The sequence below is a fragment of the Saccopteryx bilineata genome, chromosome 5 (assembly GCF_036850765.1).
Source record: "Saccopteryx bilineata isolate mSacBil1 chromosome 5, mSacBil1_pri_phased_curated, whole genome shotgun sequence".
In the NCBI taxonomy this organism is placed as follows: domain Eukaryota; kingdom Metazoa; phylum Chordata; class Mammalia; order Chiroptera; family Emballonuridae; genus Saccopteryx; species Saccopteryx bilineata.
In genome coordinates this window covers 56,381,609-56,401,253 of record NC_089494.1, presented here as the reverse complement: position 1 = coordinate 56,401,253, position 19,645 = coordinate 56,381,609, and the positions used below count along the sequence as shown (strand labels likewise).

At 37.9% G+C, this 19,645-nt stretch overlaps 1 protein-coding gene and 1 pseudogene across 4 annotated transcripts in view; both read right to left on the bottom strand.

Moving 5' to 3' along the window:
• ZNF385B (zinc finger protein 385B) overlaps positions 1–19,645 on the bottom strand; it is a 452,357-nt gene that overhangs the window by 213,327 nt on the left and 219,385 nt on the right. The window lies entirely within an intron of this gene.
• Positions 14,662–14,760, bottom strand: LOC136307139 (U6 spliceosomal RNA; annotated as a pseudogene).

Genomic DNA, 19,645 nt, shown 5'->3' with positions numbered 1-19,645 from the left:
GTAGAGGGGAAAATCATAATCATATTTATTCATTCTCTAAATCTTCCTGGAGTCCCATTCTGTGCCAGGCACTGTTCTCAGTGCTGAGGCGACCGGAGTCCCTGCTCTCATGGAACTTACATTAGACTAATATTTCCTGATTCTGATCAGAGAGCTCTTTTCATTTGCACACAGACTTCCCTTGCCAAAAGGGCAAATCTACACAACTCTTGAAAAGACTCCAATGTGTGATAAAAATTTATTGTGCTTTCCCACCTAGATACATCTATCAAGTTTTCTTGAAGATGATCACATTTATCCATATTAAAAACAAAAACCCAAATCTTTATATGTTATGTGTCTTTCAATAGACAATTTGTATTATACGATATTTTTTATTATACCACTGTAACATATTAGGGATTAGACATAATACAATGGAAAACATTTCAATTTTTTATTTCTATGTCTCCCAAAACAGAAAAATTCTGAGACTCAGAGATATTTTGCTACTTCTTTCCCAACTTAATATTAGGCACCTCCATTAACATGCAGTGGTCATATTATATCTCAAGTGAATGACTTAGAGAAATATCTATATAACATCAAGTGACCTTTTAACAGCCTGTAACTCCAGCAGAAATCAGAAAGAATTCAACTTGTGATTTTATTCATTCATATTCTACAGAAATCAAGTACAGTACTGCACACGTACTTCAACTTTTTAGCAGGAGAAGCCTTAGACAACCACATTATGTGAACAAGGCAGAATACAAAGAATTTTTCCAGAGTGTATCAGTCCCTAGCTGCTTCTGCCTAATGTAAGCCCTCTTTATTTTATATAACTCTTTCTCCAGCCACTCTTGATTGGACCAGGAATAGGTATAGATAATGGGTTTAGGAACAGCTAATCATCAGAGAGATATAATTGGTGGCCTGATTCAAAAACAATGTTCCAATCAATCCTTTTAAGAATTGGGAAGATGAAAATCCAGTAATGTAAGCACTTGGAGACTGCCAAGCTCTGACCAGATTCACTGGGAGTCATGTTCAAGTCAAAGTTTATGGGGATGGACTTGTCACTAGAGAAAGAGCATAAAGTGCAGAGAAGGCAAAAGACTATAGGAGGTAGAGATTGTCTCTGAGGAAGAAAAAACACTGTTCCATGTGGTTTGCTAGGGCACTGGCGCTTGTTTCCACAAGCATCACCCTGCAGCAACACTGACCTTGAAATTCATGAGATTCGCTACTGTATCGCCACAACAAACCTCCTCCTCCTTAAGTTAGCCCGAGTCTTTTGCTTGCAACCAAAAATATCCTGGCCAAGATATAGCCTTTCATACCTATATTTTTTACCACAACAAAAGAGCAAAAGACAATCACAAGTAATGGTACATAATTCTTTCTAAATCTCTGAAGGAATCCTATCCATAAGTTAATTTGGGGCACTGGTTGATATTTAATGACATGGCCTGATCAGGAAGTGGTGCAGTGGATAGAGCATCAGACTGGGATGTGGAGGACTCAGGTTCAAAACCCCGAGGTTGCCAGCTTGAGGGTGGGCTCACCTGGCTTGAGCACAAGCTCATCAGCTTGTGTGCAGGTTCACTGGCTTGAGCGTGAAACCATAGACATGACCCCATGGTCACTGGCTTAACCCCTGTGGTTGCTGCCTTGAGGCCTAATGTCATTGGCTTGAGCTCAAGGTCACTGACTTGAGCAAGGGGTCACTCACCCTGCTGTAGCCCCCTGGTTAAGGCATATCAATGAACAACTAAGGTGCTGCAATAAAGAACTGAGACTTCTCATCTTTCTCCCTTCCTGTCTGTCTGTCCCTATCTCTTCCTCTCTCTGACTCTCTCTCTGTATTTCAAAAAAAAAAAAAATTAATGACATGGTAGTATTGAATGAGTTAATTTCTGTAGCCTTCTAAATATAAAATATGAGAGTTCCCAAAAACTACAGTACTGAATTAATCTTTTCTAATTTCAACTTCAAAATAGTTTATGAAGATACTCATAATATCTACTTATGACCCCCCTTCTTCTCTATCAAAGGCATTGGAAATCAGGCACCCAAAGATAACATAGTAAGCAAAGTGTTTCGATTTGCCATGGTTCTGATATTCTCCTTTATCAAAGTGCTTTCCGGCTATTTTTTCCAATTAATTTTCCTCCTAAAATAGCATATTCATGAGGACTTTCTTCTTTATTTACCACCTAATTGGTCATTTATCCTTTCCAAAATGGATGAGAAAACTCATTTTCTCCTTTGTTTTGCTTTTAAGGATTTGATCAACTTTATTACTGTAAGGCCAGTAGCCAACCTCTCCATCTCTGCTCTGGAGAGCATGATGCCATTCATCCCCATGTCTCACAATTGCAGCAACCCTACCAGAGGAGGCACTCTTTGCTGTTATATTTCTACCTTCTGGATGACTACTGGCCAAGCTCTGAGTGTGCAGACAGCAGCTTCAGCCCGAGCCTCCTCATTCTCAGAAGAGGAGTTAGAAATGCCTGTTCGTGCCAACTCAGAACCACTCTGTGGGCACAGCTCCATCTTTGGCTCCTGCAGCTGCTGGCTCTTGGCTTAAAGCTGAACCAGCAGCTGTGCCTCCAACAACTGCCACTGCCAACGTTCAACTTCCTGGGCAAACTGCAACTCATGGACCATTCAGCCTCCTTCTCCAGAGACCTTTCCAGTTCCAGGTGCCATACCTGCAGTTCTTGGACCTGCAGCTCTTTCTCTCATGACCATTCCAGCCCATGCATTGCTGCTGCTTGGTTTGCAGACCTGGAGCAGCCTCTTGCACAGAGCTCTCGGTTTTCTCTTGCTGGGCTGTGTAAAATAGCCAGCCTACAGTCTCCAAAAAGACAGCCATGGGGAACCATACACTGGGGAGCAATGACCAGTCCTCTACCCCACTCCTCAAGGGTGGCTGCAGCTCCATATCCATCTGATCCAAATCCTGCCGACTACGCCAGATGTAAGGCTGGAGGCTGCCACCATGGCCATGCAAATGTAGGTTCTCACTGGATTCGGGAAGACGGTAAAGGAACTGTGGAGCCAGAAAATTGTAGGCCATTCCATTTATTAAAGTCATAACGGTTGATGAGCAAGCAGGCAGGGAAGACCTCTTCCCTTTCTCCCATCTCAGGACCTACTAACCTCTGCAGGTCTCCCAAGCCCCTCAGCAATCTATCTCACTGTCTAGAATCTCCAGTAAAACAGGCTGGGAGAACAAAAACCTTTCTCCACCAAACAATGGCCCCTCCCAAGCAGGAAGGTAATCTGCAATTTGCAATCTTCCACCCTGAGGGCAAGCACTTGTAGCCTTCCATAGACTATACACAAATGGCACTGCCCCAATACAATTCAAAATACATACAAATGAGCAACCTAAACACACTTGTTTACCTAACAATCACACAGCTCCTATAATTCTATATTATTGCAACCAAAAATATCCTGGCCAAGAGAAATAAGCTTTCATGCATCTATATCTAAGTTTTTACCACAACAAAAAAGCAAAAGACAGTCACAAATAATGGTACTTAATTCTTCTTTTATGACTCTATAAATATTTTTCTGTAAACTCTATAAATATTGTTGTTGCTACCTAATATACCAGGAAAAAAGATTTCATTCTTTATAATGTAAAGAAAACATTTTCAGACAATGCAAATATTTCAATTCAAAAGGTATACTAAAAGGACAGAGCAGACATTGTTCAGCTATGGCTGTGAGCCATCTGAAGCACTCTGCCTAGATTGGGGTTTTCGAACGTAAGAGAAAATGAAAAATTCTGGACAGTTAAAGGGGAAATAGTGCTATGATTATAAACTAGACTACAGTACAAAAGACAAAAAGTTTACTAAAATGAACATCAAGATGCAGCCAACTATATATATATATATATGTTACAAAGCATGGAGATGATATATAAAACTATTAAGAGAGTGTCCTTACTAGTAATAATACTAAGAACAGATACTTCAGTGCCAGATCCTTCTCTATATGTTTACCTGGATCAACTAATGTAGTATTACTCCAATTTCATGAGTAATATGAAATCTCAAACCACTTGTTTTCATCTCAAACCACTCGTATGTGAGAACCAACTCAAGAGCTTTTAAAACATACCACCCCCAGAAATTCTGATATTATGGGTCTGTGTGGGGCTTGACATCAACATACTTCAAAATTTCCCAGGAGATTCTAAAGTGCAGAGCGGTAAGACCACTAAACCCAGGTCACCTGGCTAGTTAGTGGTCCAGCCAGAAGCAGAATCCAGTTACCTTGACTTTTCCCTCTAGATGACAATGATTCCTACTTTCTGAAAACTGAGGGAGAAAAATGAAATAAATTTTTACTCTGGAGTGATAAATTTGAGTTTCTTATACCAAAAAGCCAAGGCCAAAAAACACAAGGATGGTATTAATTTTGGTGGTTATTAAAATGAAGACCAATTCTCAATTTTCTGAAATAATTGCGTTAATGAGGAACTGATGATTTCCAAATTCCCTTTCTTGAGTATTGTACTACTAAAATTTAGACACCAGAGGTCTCTGCTATACAATTTAACCTCTACATATAATACAGAGCCCTCCCCAGAATCATCTTAAGGCAAAATGTTTTAAAGAAGAAATGAAGGCAGTGCGTGATCTTTATTTATATTGAACAAATCAGAAATCTGGAGGGAAAAGACTCGATTTGTAGTGTTTACCAAATCATAATGTAAGTGCTCCCACCATCGCCAATTTCAAGCTGCCAATGTGGTGGATGTGACTGAACGTGGAGGTGGTGAGAGCGGCCCAGAAGCACACCTTTACATAGTACTTCCCCCATATGCAGACAGTAGATGCAGAAGAACTTCAAGAAGCACAGATAACAGTAAAATGTAGTTAAAAACAGGACGTCTTTGGGTAACAACCCAGTGCTGTTCCCAGACAGTGACATAACACAAATTTTGGTGTAAGTTGAAGCACACCCTTGTAGCCTAAGTCTCTTACCTATCCTAATACAGTTGTAAAATAATACTCTCTAGAACATAAAAACACAACTAAGCCACAAAATAAGAAAAAGGACCTAAGTATACTGTATTGTACACTGTACTGTAGTAACAGAAAAAAATGACAAAAAAAAAGTGCAAGAAAAAATACAACGCTAACGACGTAAGCCAAAACACTCATGTCTCAAATTTTTTTGTTTTTATGGGAGTGTCGTAAACTCGAATCATCATATGTTGAGACTGTGTAATCTGAAGACCCCCTGTAATTAGGAAGTAGTGGGTTTTGAAGATTTATTACCTTTGTTTTAAATATAGTTTATTTAATGTATGTTTATATAATTTAATTTTAAACAGCATGCATTTAATAACTGGCTTGCAAAATTCTCAAAAATATAACATTCCACTGAAAAAGCATACCTTCAATCACACATTTTCTTAGAGAAGGGCAATATTTAATTAAATAAATGGTCACACTTAGGTCAATTTTCATGGTACATAGAGTCTTCGTGGGAGAAAACAAGCTTTTTTCCCTTATTTGGCTTTCTCAGGAATGAGAACTTTTGATTAAGTCCTGTAAAATAAATCCAGCCTTCTTTTTGAGCAGCTGAGCATAAAGGCTAACAGCAGCGACTCTGGGGTCAGGATGCCTGGATTTGAATCCTTGTTCACCCACCTGTATGTAACTTAATGCCCTTAGGGAAGTTCCTTCAAAAGTTCCACCGTCTGTAAAATAGGATGAGAATAGTACCCACCTCAGAGGATTGTTGACAGAATTAAGCTATTACATATAAAGCACTTAAAACAGTGTCTGCCCCATCGTTAATGCTCAGTGAATGTTAGCTATTACTATGAGTGTGCCTTCAAGTACGTAAACTATGTGTATTTGAGATGGCTCCTTACAGTTCCATGAACACGCCAAGAGCTTTTCAGCATCCCTGCTCTCTCTCATGCTCCTTTCTCCCTGACATGATGAACTATGTTGTTTTTAGCTCGGCTCATAAAATATTATTTCTCTTAACTTTTTCTGATTAACCAGCATCAGGGATAATTCAAAAGTCTCTTATAAGAAGATATTAAATTTATTCTTAACATGTACCTAACATGTCCTGAGGTCTAACATTTGAAGGCCAAGTACGAAGGCACGCGTGTTAGGAGATAGAGAGAGGGTTTCTGTTTTCTGGTATCCTCCCTTCCTCAAAAGAAATATCTCTTTAAATATAGAATCACTGTTGAATTTTATTTCTAACAATATAATGAATTGCTAGATACCATAAAACCCTCCCCTTATAAAATGGATACAATTATTTAAAGAATCCTTTTAGATGCATAAGAGATTAATCAAGAAAGTGAGGGAAATCCCAGAAAGGAAACAATGAAAAACCAGCTTTGTGAGGTGGCAGAACCGCCCTGGCGGCCCCAGGGCATTTGCCAGTGTGGGTATCATAGTCTTGGGTTCAGACAACTGAATGGAAGCAAAAATCAAGGCTTTGCTCCTCTGCAAGGTGGAAAGTTGAAAATGAAACTCAAAGCCAAGCAACCCTTCAGAAAGTCTACTTGACAGCAAAGAAGGGGATGGCACAGAAAAATGCCTGTTTTGGCCAGAGACTGGGGAGAGAGGTCAGCTTTCTGAGAACTTATAACCACAGCCCTACCATTATAAGGGTCAGGATTTAGACACTCATTACCTGCCTGGTTCAGGAAATCCCAAGCCACGGAAAGTATATGGTCCAGGATTGGCTGCATCCTAGGGGCACCCACACGTAGCGAGAACAATACTTACAGGAGGGATGCATCCTCAATCCAGGCATTGGAGAGTTCCAACAGAGAAAGTTCAGTGAAATAGGAGCTCATGATTAAAAATTATAAGACACACAAAGAAATAAGCCACCATGAGCAAGAGACAGAGAAACCGAAATAGCATACATTAAAATTTCATGGATCTTTTAGAGTTATTAAATAGAGAATATAAAATATATCTGAAATATTTGAAGAATTATAGGCTATAGGTCCCACAATGGTTTTTAAAGGATTCAAATGGCCAGCATTTATGTTGTATATGGATTTAGGATATACATAGAGAATTTGAGAACATAAATTTGGAATTATAAAAGTTTTCAAATAAGACTGAATTGATTTAAAAAGGCAATTTTTCTCTCAAGTCTACCTGCTGCCCTTATTCCTTTGGGGTCCTTCACTTGCATCCCCTTTTCTCCATCCCCCTTTAGAGAGCTTGGAATGGTCACTCCGACTCACCTCAGATGAAGGGCAATGCTAGAGGTGTAAGCATCACTGCTAACAGTTAACAGGACTCTATGATCTGGAGGCAATACTCATGTTCCAGTTATATTAGAACATACTATTTTACAATATTGATTTTAAAACACCTCGTTATGGCATATTTTAATAATTTGATAAAGCATCATACCATTTCATTTGAATATGGCAGTAAATAAAATTTATAAACCTAATTTTTTTTTTTTTTTTCATTTTTCTGAAGCTGGAAACAGGGAGAGACAGTCAGACAGACTCCCGCATGCGCCCGACCGGGATCCTCCCGGCACGCCCACCAGGGGCGACGCTCTGCCCACCAGGGGGCGATGCTCTGCCCATCCTGGGCGTCACCATGTTGCAACCAGAGCCACTCTAGCGCCTGGGGCAGAGGCCACAGAGCCATCCCCAGCGCCTGGGCCATCTTTGCTCCAATGGAGCCTTGGCTGCGGGAGGGGAAGAGAGAGACAGAGAGGAAAGCGCAGCGGAGGGGTGGAGAAGCAAATGGGCGCTTCTCCTGTGTGCCCTGGCCGGGAATCGAACCCGGGTCCTCCGCACGCTAGGCCGACGCTCTACCGCTGAACCAACCGGCCAGGGCTAAACCTAATTTTTATTAAACTTAAAACTACACAGACTTGGCCCTGGCTGGTTGGCTCAGTGGGAGAGCATCAGCCTGGCGTGCAGGAGTCCCTGTTCGAATCCCGACCAGGGCACACAGGAGAAGCGCCCATCTGCTTCTCCACCCCTCCCCCTCTTCTTCCTCTCTGTCTCTCTCTTCCCCTCCTGCAGCCAGGGCTCCATTGGAGCAAAGTTGGCCTGGGCGCTGGGGGTGGCTCTATGGCCTCTGCCTCAGGCACTAGAATGGCTCTGGCTGCAACAGAGCGACGCCCCAGATGGGCAGAGCATCGCCCCCTGGCGGGCATGCCGGGTGGATCCTGGTCAGGTGCATGCGGGAGTCTGTCTGACTGCCTCCCCGTTTCCAAGTTCAGAAAAATATAAAAAACAAAACAAAACAAAAACCCCAAAAAACTACACAGACTTTTTCTGTAAAATAAAATATTGTTTGGTATAGCTACCAAAAGACTAAATGAACTCTCTTGGCCTTAGAAACACAGTGTTTCAACAAATACTATATGTAAATTCTGTTGTATATTCTTATTGTTTGTACAGAATTAGGCCCAGAATTACCAACAACTATTTTAATGCCAGGAGCTGCTTATAGTGACATTGTTATATATTAGGACGTTAATACTGCATTCTGTTTTATATACAGTATCAATAACATGAAATAAATAAACATCTGCTTTTTGACTGTTACTATGATATGCTCTGTGGATAGTTAATGAGCTAAAATGGTCACAGCTCCTGCTCTCAGGAGCCACAAGCAAGAAAGGGAGACATATTTTTACTAGAGTAATGACTATATAATTGTAGAACAGCAATTGGGCAACTATGACATATTTCTCTTCACTAGAGTTAACAAATACTTTGGTCTTAAAAACCTTTTAAGGGATACTTAATTTTTCAAAAGTTAAGGAGCAATAAGTGATTTGTTCCTATTGTGAATGCATTATACTTTTAAATATAGTTCAAGGCCCTGGCCAGTTGGCTCAGCAGTAGAGCATCAGTTTAATGTATGATAGTCCTGGGTTTGATTACCGGTCAGGGAACACAGAAGAAGCAACCTTCTGCTTCTCCACTCCTCCCATTCCCCCCTCTCTTTCTCTCTCTGTCTCTCTTCCCTTCCTGCAGCCATGGCTTGAATGGTTCAAGCAAGTGGCCCCAGGTGATAGAGGATGGCTCCATGGCTTCACCTCAGGTGCTAAAATAGCTCAGTTGCTAAACAATGGAGCAGCGGCCCCAGATGGGCAGAGCATAGCGTAGTAGGGGGCTTGTGGGTAGATATCAGTGGGGCACATGTGGGAGTCTGTCTCTCTACCTACCTGCCTCTCACTTAAGAAAATAATAAATAAGTATATAGATAAATATAATTCAAATTTCACATGAGAAATTTTAACCTGATACCGATTCCCATTAAATCCCTTAATGTCATTACCAATTTTGCCAATATTTAAGAGTTTTTAGGACCCTTTCATTATAATCTCAAATGACAAATTGCTGAATTTATTAATTTCTATATTTTACAAAGCTTTCTTTCCCTTCCTTCCTTCCTTCCTTCCTTTTTCTTTCTTTCTTCTTTCCTTCTTTCCTTTCCTTCTTTCCTTCCTTCCTTCCTTCCTTCCTTCCTTCCTTCCTTCCTTCCTTCCTTCTTTCTTCTTTCTTTCTTTCTTTCTTTCTTTCTTTCTTTCTTTCTTTCTTTCTTTCAGAGGGGAGATAGTAAGGCAGACTCCCACATGCACCCCAACCAGGATCCACCCAGCAACCACATCATGTGCTGATGCTCAAATACCGAGCTATTTTGAGCACCTGAGGCTGATGCACTCCAATAAAGCTATCCTCAGCACCCAGGGCCATGCTCAAACCAATTGAGCAACTGGCTGTAGGGCTGCAGGAGGTGAAGAGAAAGAGAAAGGGGGCAGGGGAGGTGGGAGAAGCCAATGGTCATTTCTCCTGTGTGTCCTTACCGGGAATAAAACCACAAAATTTTATTTAACTACTTATAAAGCAATACAGATTATATGGGATATTAGTGGATTTTAAAAATTTCTGCTTTTCAACGAGTTATCACAATTGATTTTTAAGCAATGTTTAATTTGATACTGACTCCATGCCTGCTAGGGAAAGATGGAGGCATAGGTCAGCACACTAGGCTGATCTGCTAGTCCCAGGTAGCAAAAACTGAACTGGGGAACAGGGCTCACAGGTAGGGAGAGAGCCTGCAGACCCCACAATCCCCAATTACTGACTCTTAACTGCCTTCACAGTTCTCTACCCAACCCATGCCAAACTAATTGTAGGAAACTCTACAAGGAGTAAAACAAAAAACAAGGATTTGCTAAATTTGTAGGTTTGGTGACTAAGTTCCATAACTTGGTCGTTTAGTAGACTGGCTATTATATAACTGGCTTTAGTCCAATTGGCTTGGAATTACCTATAGCAGGTTAATCTGACCTGGCTCTAAGTCATCAGATATGAATAATCTGGCAACTTGAGACTAGACTGGAGCCAGAACTGAAGGATGAATATGCATTGATCAGGTGGGTAGAAACAGGTAGAGCAAGGCAAGAGCAGGTGGAAGGGCAGGAAGAAGGAGTGGCAAGAGGCAAGGGGCACTCCCGGTCCCACTAGGATGAATGCTGGAGGCTATTTTTAAGAGTTTTACCTTTGTCCTATTTGTGTGTGTGTGTGTGTGTGTGTGTGTGTGTGTGTGTGTGTGTGTAAGGGGGGGCAGATAGGGAAAGACAGACAGGAAGGGAGAGAGATGTGTTCAGCGATTGCTTTCTCATATGTGCCTTGACTGTGGGGCTACAGCAGAGCGAGTGACCCCTTGCTCAAGTCGGCAACCTTGGGGTTTGAACCTGGGTCCTCCACATCCCAGTCCGAGGCTCTATCCACTGCGCCACTGCTTGGTCAGGCTCTTTGTCCTATTTTTTTAAAAAAAGTTTTACCTTACCTTTGAGAAGCAGTAAAGTTATTTCAAAGGGGAGTAACATGATGAGGTTGGGGTTTTGGGAAGATCACCGGGGCTACAATATGGAAAATACACGGAAGGGCAGCAGGGGCATACACAGGACAATCCAGCGGAAGGTTATTGCAATAGTGTGCTGAGCAATCACAGTAGCCTGGACTGGGGCAGGAGTAAAAAAGGTAAAAAGCTGTACCCAGATTAGAGTTGTGGTCCTCAAGTGGGGGTGATTTTGCTCCCTGGGGGTCATCTGGCAATGTCTGAAGACACCTGTGGCTGTCACAACTGGAATGGAGGGAAGTGTTACTGGCATCTGACGGGTAGAGGGCAGGGATACTGCTGAACATCGTATAATGTACATAATAAAGAATTAATCTGACCCAAAATGCAAGTAGTGCCCAGGCTGAAAAACCATGGACTAGAGAAATATTTAAGAAGGAACATGGACTTAGGTCAGAAATTAACTTTTAAGTGTAACGCCAAATTTATCAAAAATAAAATGCAATGACCACAAGGAAAACAATACGCATCAGTAACTACTTTAGGGAGAACAAAATGTAAATGAACAGGTGCAAATCAAAGCCATCATTAAATGCATATGTATAGTTATTGAAATGCTTAGAAGGGATGGGAGCTGCAAGCTGCATTCCCAGCTTCACAGAAATACAGTGACTAAATCTAGCATTGTCTGCAAAACAGGCACACACTTCACTCTGGTGACAGTCAGCAGGATCTAAATTTAGTTTTTATACTCTTAGTGCATCAAAATAGCATCAAGAAGCTCAGGAAGTCTAAAACCATCACACTCCATACTGTTAACAGCTATTTGCCAAAATCCCTGTTGCCAGTGTGATTATAGCCTATTAAAAACGTGTCATCTGCAGAGTTCCCCAAGAAACACAGAAAATAGAGTTAAAGTAAGGATTCTAGATAAAATCATTGACAATACAGATATCACAATGTAGATATTCATAAGGAATATATTATATATATCTTAACTTCCAAAGTTTTGTAAGAAGCTGTTTGAGGGTTGTTTTTTTTTACTGTTTATTAGAAAAGTTAAAATGCTTTCTCTCAGAATTCCAGTGTTATAATAATAAATTACAAAAACAAATAAATATTAATTATTTGAACAGAAGATCTACTAATTGCCCATATGTGACTTGGGTAAAAGTTAAACTGTGGGAGGGCTGAGGAGGCCTATTACTGAAAATGGGAAAACATTAAGATTGTACCTTGGAGCCTTAATTTATCTGTTCAATCTCTTCTCTATTCAAACCTAGACCAGACAGATGAATACAAAGGGATTTCATTTCTCACTTCATTGCACAGGACCTACTAAAATGCAGTTTGAGATTTGAAAGAATTGATTTGTTTTCTGAAATTTTAGTTCAAGGTGTTGCTCCTCCTATAAAGTACTCTCAGCTCTTGCATTCTGCACTCGTCTAAGCAGATACATTCCACCAGAAGAATGAACCTAGAAGGAGTTCATAATTAATGCCCTAAAGCAATAATGATGAATCGTTTCTTTTTCTATCAAGGGGCCATAAACCAAATAATAATAATAATAATAATAATAATAATAATAAATCATTAACTTCATTGAGTCAAATTAAATAATGTTTTGTGTGTTTTATTAACAGAAATATATACAATTTCCTCTCCTCATGGCCAGATTCTTTTCCCAAGTTAGATAAAAAAAAGTATCTGCATTAGTCATTCTGTCTCTTCACACCTGTGCTACACTCTTCATTCCCATACTACAAATAGATCTTTAGCTAGACTACAATTCCCAGCCTCTCTTGCAGCTAAGTGCAGCCATGTGGCAACATTCAGGCCAAGTGAGATTTCCCAGTGTTTCCTAAAGGGGGCGGGAAGCTACTGTGTGCCTCTTTCTTCCTGTGGCCTGGGATGCACGTGTAAAGAGTGATGCAGAAGACGCTGCACTGGACACTGTGGTGAAAGCTGTGTGCTCAGGATATCAGAGCAAAAGTAGGTGCTTGGTTCATTGACACGATGAAATACATAACAGACGTGGATGAGTTACAAACTGTTTAAGCGACAAGAAATGCATTTCCATTATTAGACTACTGTTATTTTCTTTATTCTGTTACTATAGATGACTTTAATTCAAAGTAATAAACACATTTACAAACCTACTTTTCTGGCCTGCTGTGTCTTGTGTCTTACTCTGTGATGCTAGTTTTTATAGTCTTTATGTAGTTCAGGGTATGTTTTCATTGCCATCAAAATTTCTCTCCACATTGAACTCGGACTTTCTGTTCACATATTTTCACCTGATTTCGAGCTTTAACAATATCATGTATAAAAATTTATTAATTTGAACTTACCCTATGCTTCTACAACTGTGTGATAAATTCCTTAAGTTTAGGAATTGTGCCTTCTACCTCTTTTTATTTCCAATACTTTGGAAAAGTGAGTAGATGCTCACATATCTGCTGGTAGTTTAATATATAGGAAGGGGAAGGAAAGGAAAAAGGAAGGAAGAGTAGAAAGGAGAGAGAGACAGAAGAGGGGAAAGAGAGAGAAGGACAAAGAGAGAGAAGGGTAGTTTAACAAATGATTAAAAGCAATATAGCAATGTTTTGCTCAAAATAAATTTAAGAAAACCTTTTGCATTTTCACACCTGTGGACAATAATGGGACATTGTAGTATTGATTTAAGCACCTATTGGTTAAACATTACTGAACAGCATTTTGAAAAACTTAACAGTAACTCTCCATGAGTCTAGATCAGTGGTTGGCAAACTCATTAGTCAACAGAGTCAAATATCAACAGTTCAACGATTGAAATTTCTTTTGAGAGCCAAATTTTTTAAACTTAAACTATATAGGTAGGTACATTGTTATTAACTTCATTAGGGTACTCCTAAACTGGCCAAAGAGCCGCATGTGGCTCGCGAGCCGCGCTTTGCCGACCTCTGGTCTAGATGATAAGAATCTCCTCAAACCACTCCACTGTTATTCTTTACAAAAAGCAAGAGAAAATGTTAATAAAAAAGAAAACTGGATAGGGTTTAAATTTCTGTTAGAAGCTCAGAATGATTACCATCTAAAACTGTCTTGAGTCTTTGAAGAAAAGCAAGAAACCATCTGTGAACCTGTCAAGTTAGGACAGAGGTTCTCACTGGTGCTAACAGATTAAGAAACTCAGTTATCCTATAAAATTTGCCAAATTGGAATTATTGTTTTGTACCACTACTTGAAACAAAATTAGTGCCTACATTCCTCTAAACATGCAGATTCTTAATCATGGCTTATTAACTGATTTTGAACTTATGTTTCTTGGTTTGATGTTTCTTATTTATGTTCCTGGCTATCCCATCAATCTAAACTTGATTCCTGATTTCTCTCCATTTTGCTTTAATTTTGTTTGAAACTCATGATTTTATTTTTTTATTAATTTTAATCTATTGTGTTAACAGGGATTCAGGTGTCCCACTAAATATAACACCTTCACCCCCAACCACGTGACCCCCCTACATTCCCTTCGTCCCCTCCCCTTAATTCCCTAACTCCCTCCTTCCCTTCCCTCTGGGATTTGCTGTCCTGTTGTCTTCATCTATGTGTTATGTATATACAATTTCACTAATCCCTTCACCTTCTCTGATCCTATCCCCTCATCCCCCCTCCCTCTGACAGCTGTCCCTCTGCTCCCTGTGACCCTGCTTCTGCCTCTATTCCATTCCACAGTTCAGCTTGTTGACATAAAAATGAGATCATATGATATTTTTCTTTCTCTGCCTGGCTTATTTCACTCAGCATAACAATCTCCAGGTCCATTCATGCCATTGCAAAAAATATGAAATGCTTCATGAATTTGCATGTCATCCTTGCGCAAGGGCCATGTAATCTTCTCTGTATCAGAAACTCATGACTTTAAAGTGAATTTTGACTACAATTAACCCTGGATGATAAGAAATGACTGATCCTATTTATTATTTGTTTTATTTTTTTAAAATAAGCTTATTCTTTGGAATAATTTTAGACTTATTTACTTTTGATAATAAAGTGTTTATTCTAGGAATGCAAGGTTGGCTAGGCATTCTAAAATCAATCTCTAATTCTTACCACTTTTAAAAGAAGGAGAAAAATCATGCAACCATCTCAATAATAATAAATATAAAAAAAGGAATTTAAAAAATAAAACATTTATTTTTTCCAAAAATCTTATTAAAATATAAATAGAATCAAAGTACCTTAATTTGAAAAAGGTTAGCTATAATCAAAACAGTATGGCACTGGCATAAAAACAGATACAGAAACTGCTGGATCAGAACAGAAAGCCCAGAAATAAACCCACACAGAACACAGTTAAGTAATCTATGACAAAGATGCCAAGAATATACAATAAGAAAAAAGCAGTCTGTTCAACAAATAGTATTAGAAAAGCTGGGCACCCACATGCAAAAGAATGAAATTAGACCCTTATCTTATACTATGTACATAAATCAACTCAAAATGAATGAGATAATTAAATGAATTGTGTGTATTAAGCCATAAAACTCCTACAGGGAAACGGAAAAAGCTCTTTGACATTGGTCTTGGCAATGATTTTTTGAATGACACCAAAATCAGAGATAACTAAAGCAAAAAATGAACAAGTGGGGCTTTATCAAACTAAAAAGCTCCTACACAGCAAAGAAAAACAATCAAATAAAAAGCCAACCTACGAAAAGGGAGAAAATATCCACAAACCACAAATCTGATTAGGATTTAATATCCAAAACCTATAAGGAACTCAAACGACTCAATAGCAAAGAAACAAATAACCTGATTTTAAAATGTGCAAAAGAGGTGAATACACATTTTTTTCAGAAAATAAAACACTAAACAAAACATACAAATGTCCAACCAATATATAAAAAGTAGCTCAATATTACTAATTATCAGGGAAATGCAAATCAAAACCACAATGAGACATTGCCTCATACCTATTAGTATGGCTATTACCAAAAGGACAACAGATAAGTATAGGTGAGGTTGTAGAAAAGGGAACCCTTGTACACGGTTGGTGGGAATGTAAATTTGGTTAGAATCATTATGAAAGACAATACTGAGGTTTTTCAAGAAATTAAAAATTGAATTTACCATATGATTCAGCAATCTTAATTCTGAGTATATATCCAAAGGAAAGGAAATTAATAAAATCAGTGTCTTGAAGAAACATCTTCACTCCCACACTCACTGCAGCATTATTCATAATACCCAAGATATGTAAACAACCTGTCTGTCCATGAAGAAACCGATAAGAGAATTGTGATCTATCTACCTATCTATCCATTCATCCCTCCATCCATCCATCCAAAGAAAAGGAAAGAAAGGAGGAGGGAGGAAAGGAGGATGAGGCAGAAAAGGAAACAGGGAAAGAGAGGAACGAAGAAGGAAGGACAGTCCAACAAATGATTACAAACGTAATAATAATGTTTTTCCACAAGTATATTTAATAAAAACTTATGCATTATAAATAAATACACAGACAATGGAATCTCATTCATCCATAAAAGAGAAGGAAATCTTGCCACTTGTGGTAACACAGGTGAACTTGGAGGACATTATACTAAGTAAAATAAGTCAAAAGGGGAATGACAAATACTGTATGATCTCACTTATATGTGAAATCTAAAAATGTCAAACTCAAAAATAGAATGGTGGCTACCAGGGGCTGAGGGGTGGTTAATGAGGAGATGTTGATCAAAGGGTACAAATTTTCAATTATAAGATAAATAAGTTCTACGGTCTAATATACAGCATTGTAACTCTAGTTAATAATATTGTATTGTACACTTGAAATTTGCCAAGAGAATAGATCTTAAGTGTTCTCACCACAACAATAACAAAAACAGGGTAACTATGCAATGTGAGAGATGTAGTAAGAAATTAACTTGATTGTGGTAGTTATTTCACAATGTACATATATATCAACTCATCATACTGTCTACCTGAAATATACACAATTTTGAATTATCATATATTTCTATATCTGAATAATACTGGGGGGAAAGAGTTGTCTACAAAATTTCCTACAAAAAAATTCTCTCAGATTAGGAATAAGACAAAAATGTACTTTATACTTCCAATCAATATTATACTGAGGGTTCTAGCTAACACAATAAGACAAGAAAAGGGGTAAAAGAGTTTTAAGAATTAAAAGAGAAAATAAACCTATAATTATTAGCTGATATGATTTATGTGTGTATAAAAATTTCAAGAATTTCAGATAATTAAAGCCAATTTAGCATGATGCTAAAGTCAGTCAATAATATCAACTCAATGTCTACCTAATTTACCAAACATCATAGCTTAGCCTAGCCCACCTTAGACATGCACAGAACCCTTACATTAGCCAACAGTTGGGCAAAAAAAATTTTCTTATTGATGAAAATACATATACCTTTTGTTCAAGTAATTCTCCTAAAGTATGTGAATGTGTCTATGTATGTATACATATTTATGTGTGTATATTATATAGATATAATATATAGTCTATTGGAGATATATATTTCTTTAGTAGTATTTGCAATAGCTTCAAACTGGAAATAACTCAATTGTTTCTCAGTAAATAAATAAATCATGGCATATCGGGAATGTCATTCAATAATGAAGCTAACTCAACTATATCCAACATTTCAAAAGCAGCCTGTCACAAAAAATACATATCATATGATTCGACCTGTAAAATTAAGACACAGACAACATAGCTATACTATTAGAAGTCAGGATGGTGGTTATCTTTGGGAAGGATGTCTGTGGTTTTATTGGTTTAAGAGGGGCACAAAGAAACCTTCTGGGTTGCTGGTGATTTTCTATTGCTCGACCTAGGTAGTAGATACTTAATGTATTAACTTTGTTATAATTCATTAGGTAAATATATGATTTGTGAACTCTTTGCAGCTACATTATACTTCAATCTAAATTGTATTGGAAATATTCATCTCTTACCAATTTTCTTCTTTTATTTATCCTCACCTATTCTGCTTTTCACTTTACAGTGTTAGATATTAATACCTAGAATCTTGAGGTGTTGGGAGAAAATGTATAACTGTAATTATTAAAAGTAGTAAGTAATGTTACAAGAAGGGCACTTCACACAGTTTCACATCCCTTATTGCGATACTCATAACAACCCTATGAGAGATAAGGTGGTTTTTGGGTTTTTTAAATAGATGGATAAACTGAGACTCAGGTGTGATTAAATTTTGTTCCTCAATTGACACATCTACAAAGTGACAGCATTCAGTCTAAGACTTCACTTCTTGATCTCACATGTTGTGCTTTCTACTGTAGTTATTTAAAATAATATGTAACTAGAATAAATTATCTATGATTCAAATAACTGGATGTTTTTATTCTTGACTAGACTCATTGTGAGTCTTAAAAAGTGCACTGGTATTTTCTCTCAAACCTCTCTGTTTTGAAAAATAAATGCATTTGTTGAGGTCACTAACAGAAAGACATACCCACTTATTTAAATATTTATTTCCACATCAAATAATGTGCATGAACAGTTTCATAACTTTGTAAATGTAGCAATAAATTTCAAATGTGAGTAGGATTATGTTTTGGATATTCTCTTAAAACCAAAGTATAATAATACTGAACTGTTCAGAGATACAATGTTTGGAAGTCCTCTAGCTGATTTTTCTAGTCTTAAGGAATGAAAAAATTATTAATTTTCTCTTTTAGTGGTTATACAATTAGAAGAATGAAAGACAAAGAAATATTTAAACTATGTTTAGAGAAACAGGTTAGAATGCTTTGCTAATAAGATAATAAGTAAGACTATTCTATAACTTAAATATTCTTTGATCACTATAGGACATAGCTCCAACTTCCACTAGGTGTTTTAAAATTGCACACCTTTGATAACAATGGGTACCAGGAAAAAGAGTTCATATGACTTAATTGACATCATCTACACTATTTGAAAAAACATAATTCAGAGGCTTGTGAACCTGATGATGATTCACCCTTGAATGCAGATAATGTACATCAGTGGTAGTGAACCTGGTCCCTACTGCCCACTAGTGGGCATTCCAGCTTTCATGGTGGGCAGTAGTGGAGCAGCCAAAGTATAAATAAAAAGATAGATTTAACTATAGTAAGTTGTTTTATAAAGACTTATTCTGCCAAACTTAGCGAAAATCCAACATAAAGTACTTGGTAAGTAATTATTATTATATGCTTTAACTTGCTGTAACTCTGCTTTATAAATTTTATAAAGTAAAGTTACTTCCCTACTTTATAAATCACCATTACTGTGGAACCAGTGGGCGGTTAGAAAATTTTACTGCTAACAGAGATACAAAAGTGGGTGGTAGGTATAAAAAGGTTGACTATCCCTGATGTACAAGAACACAAACTTTATGGAAGAAACTTTGGCAAGTGGTAACAACAGCCTATATAATGGGCATTTCCTAAGACTCAGTAACTCAATTAATAGTAATTGTTCAAAGGAAACAACAAAGATTTACTTACAAGTATATTTGCTGCAGCATAATTTACAATAGTAAAAAACTTACTATAGATCAGGGGTAGTCAACCTTTTTATACCTACTGCTCACTTTTGTATCTCTGTTAGTAGTAAAATTTTCTAACCGCCCACTGGTTCCACAGTAATGATGATTTATAAAGTCAGGAAGTAACTTTACTTTATAAAATTTATAAAGCAGAGTTACAGCAAGTTAAAGCATATAATCATAATTACTTACCAAGTACTTTAGGTCGGATTTTTGCTAATTTTGGCAGAATAAGTCTTTATAAAACAACTTACTATAGTT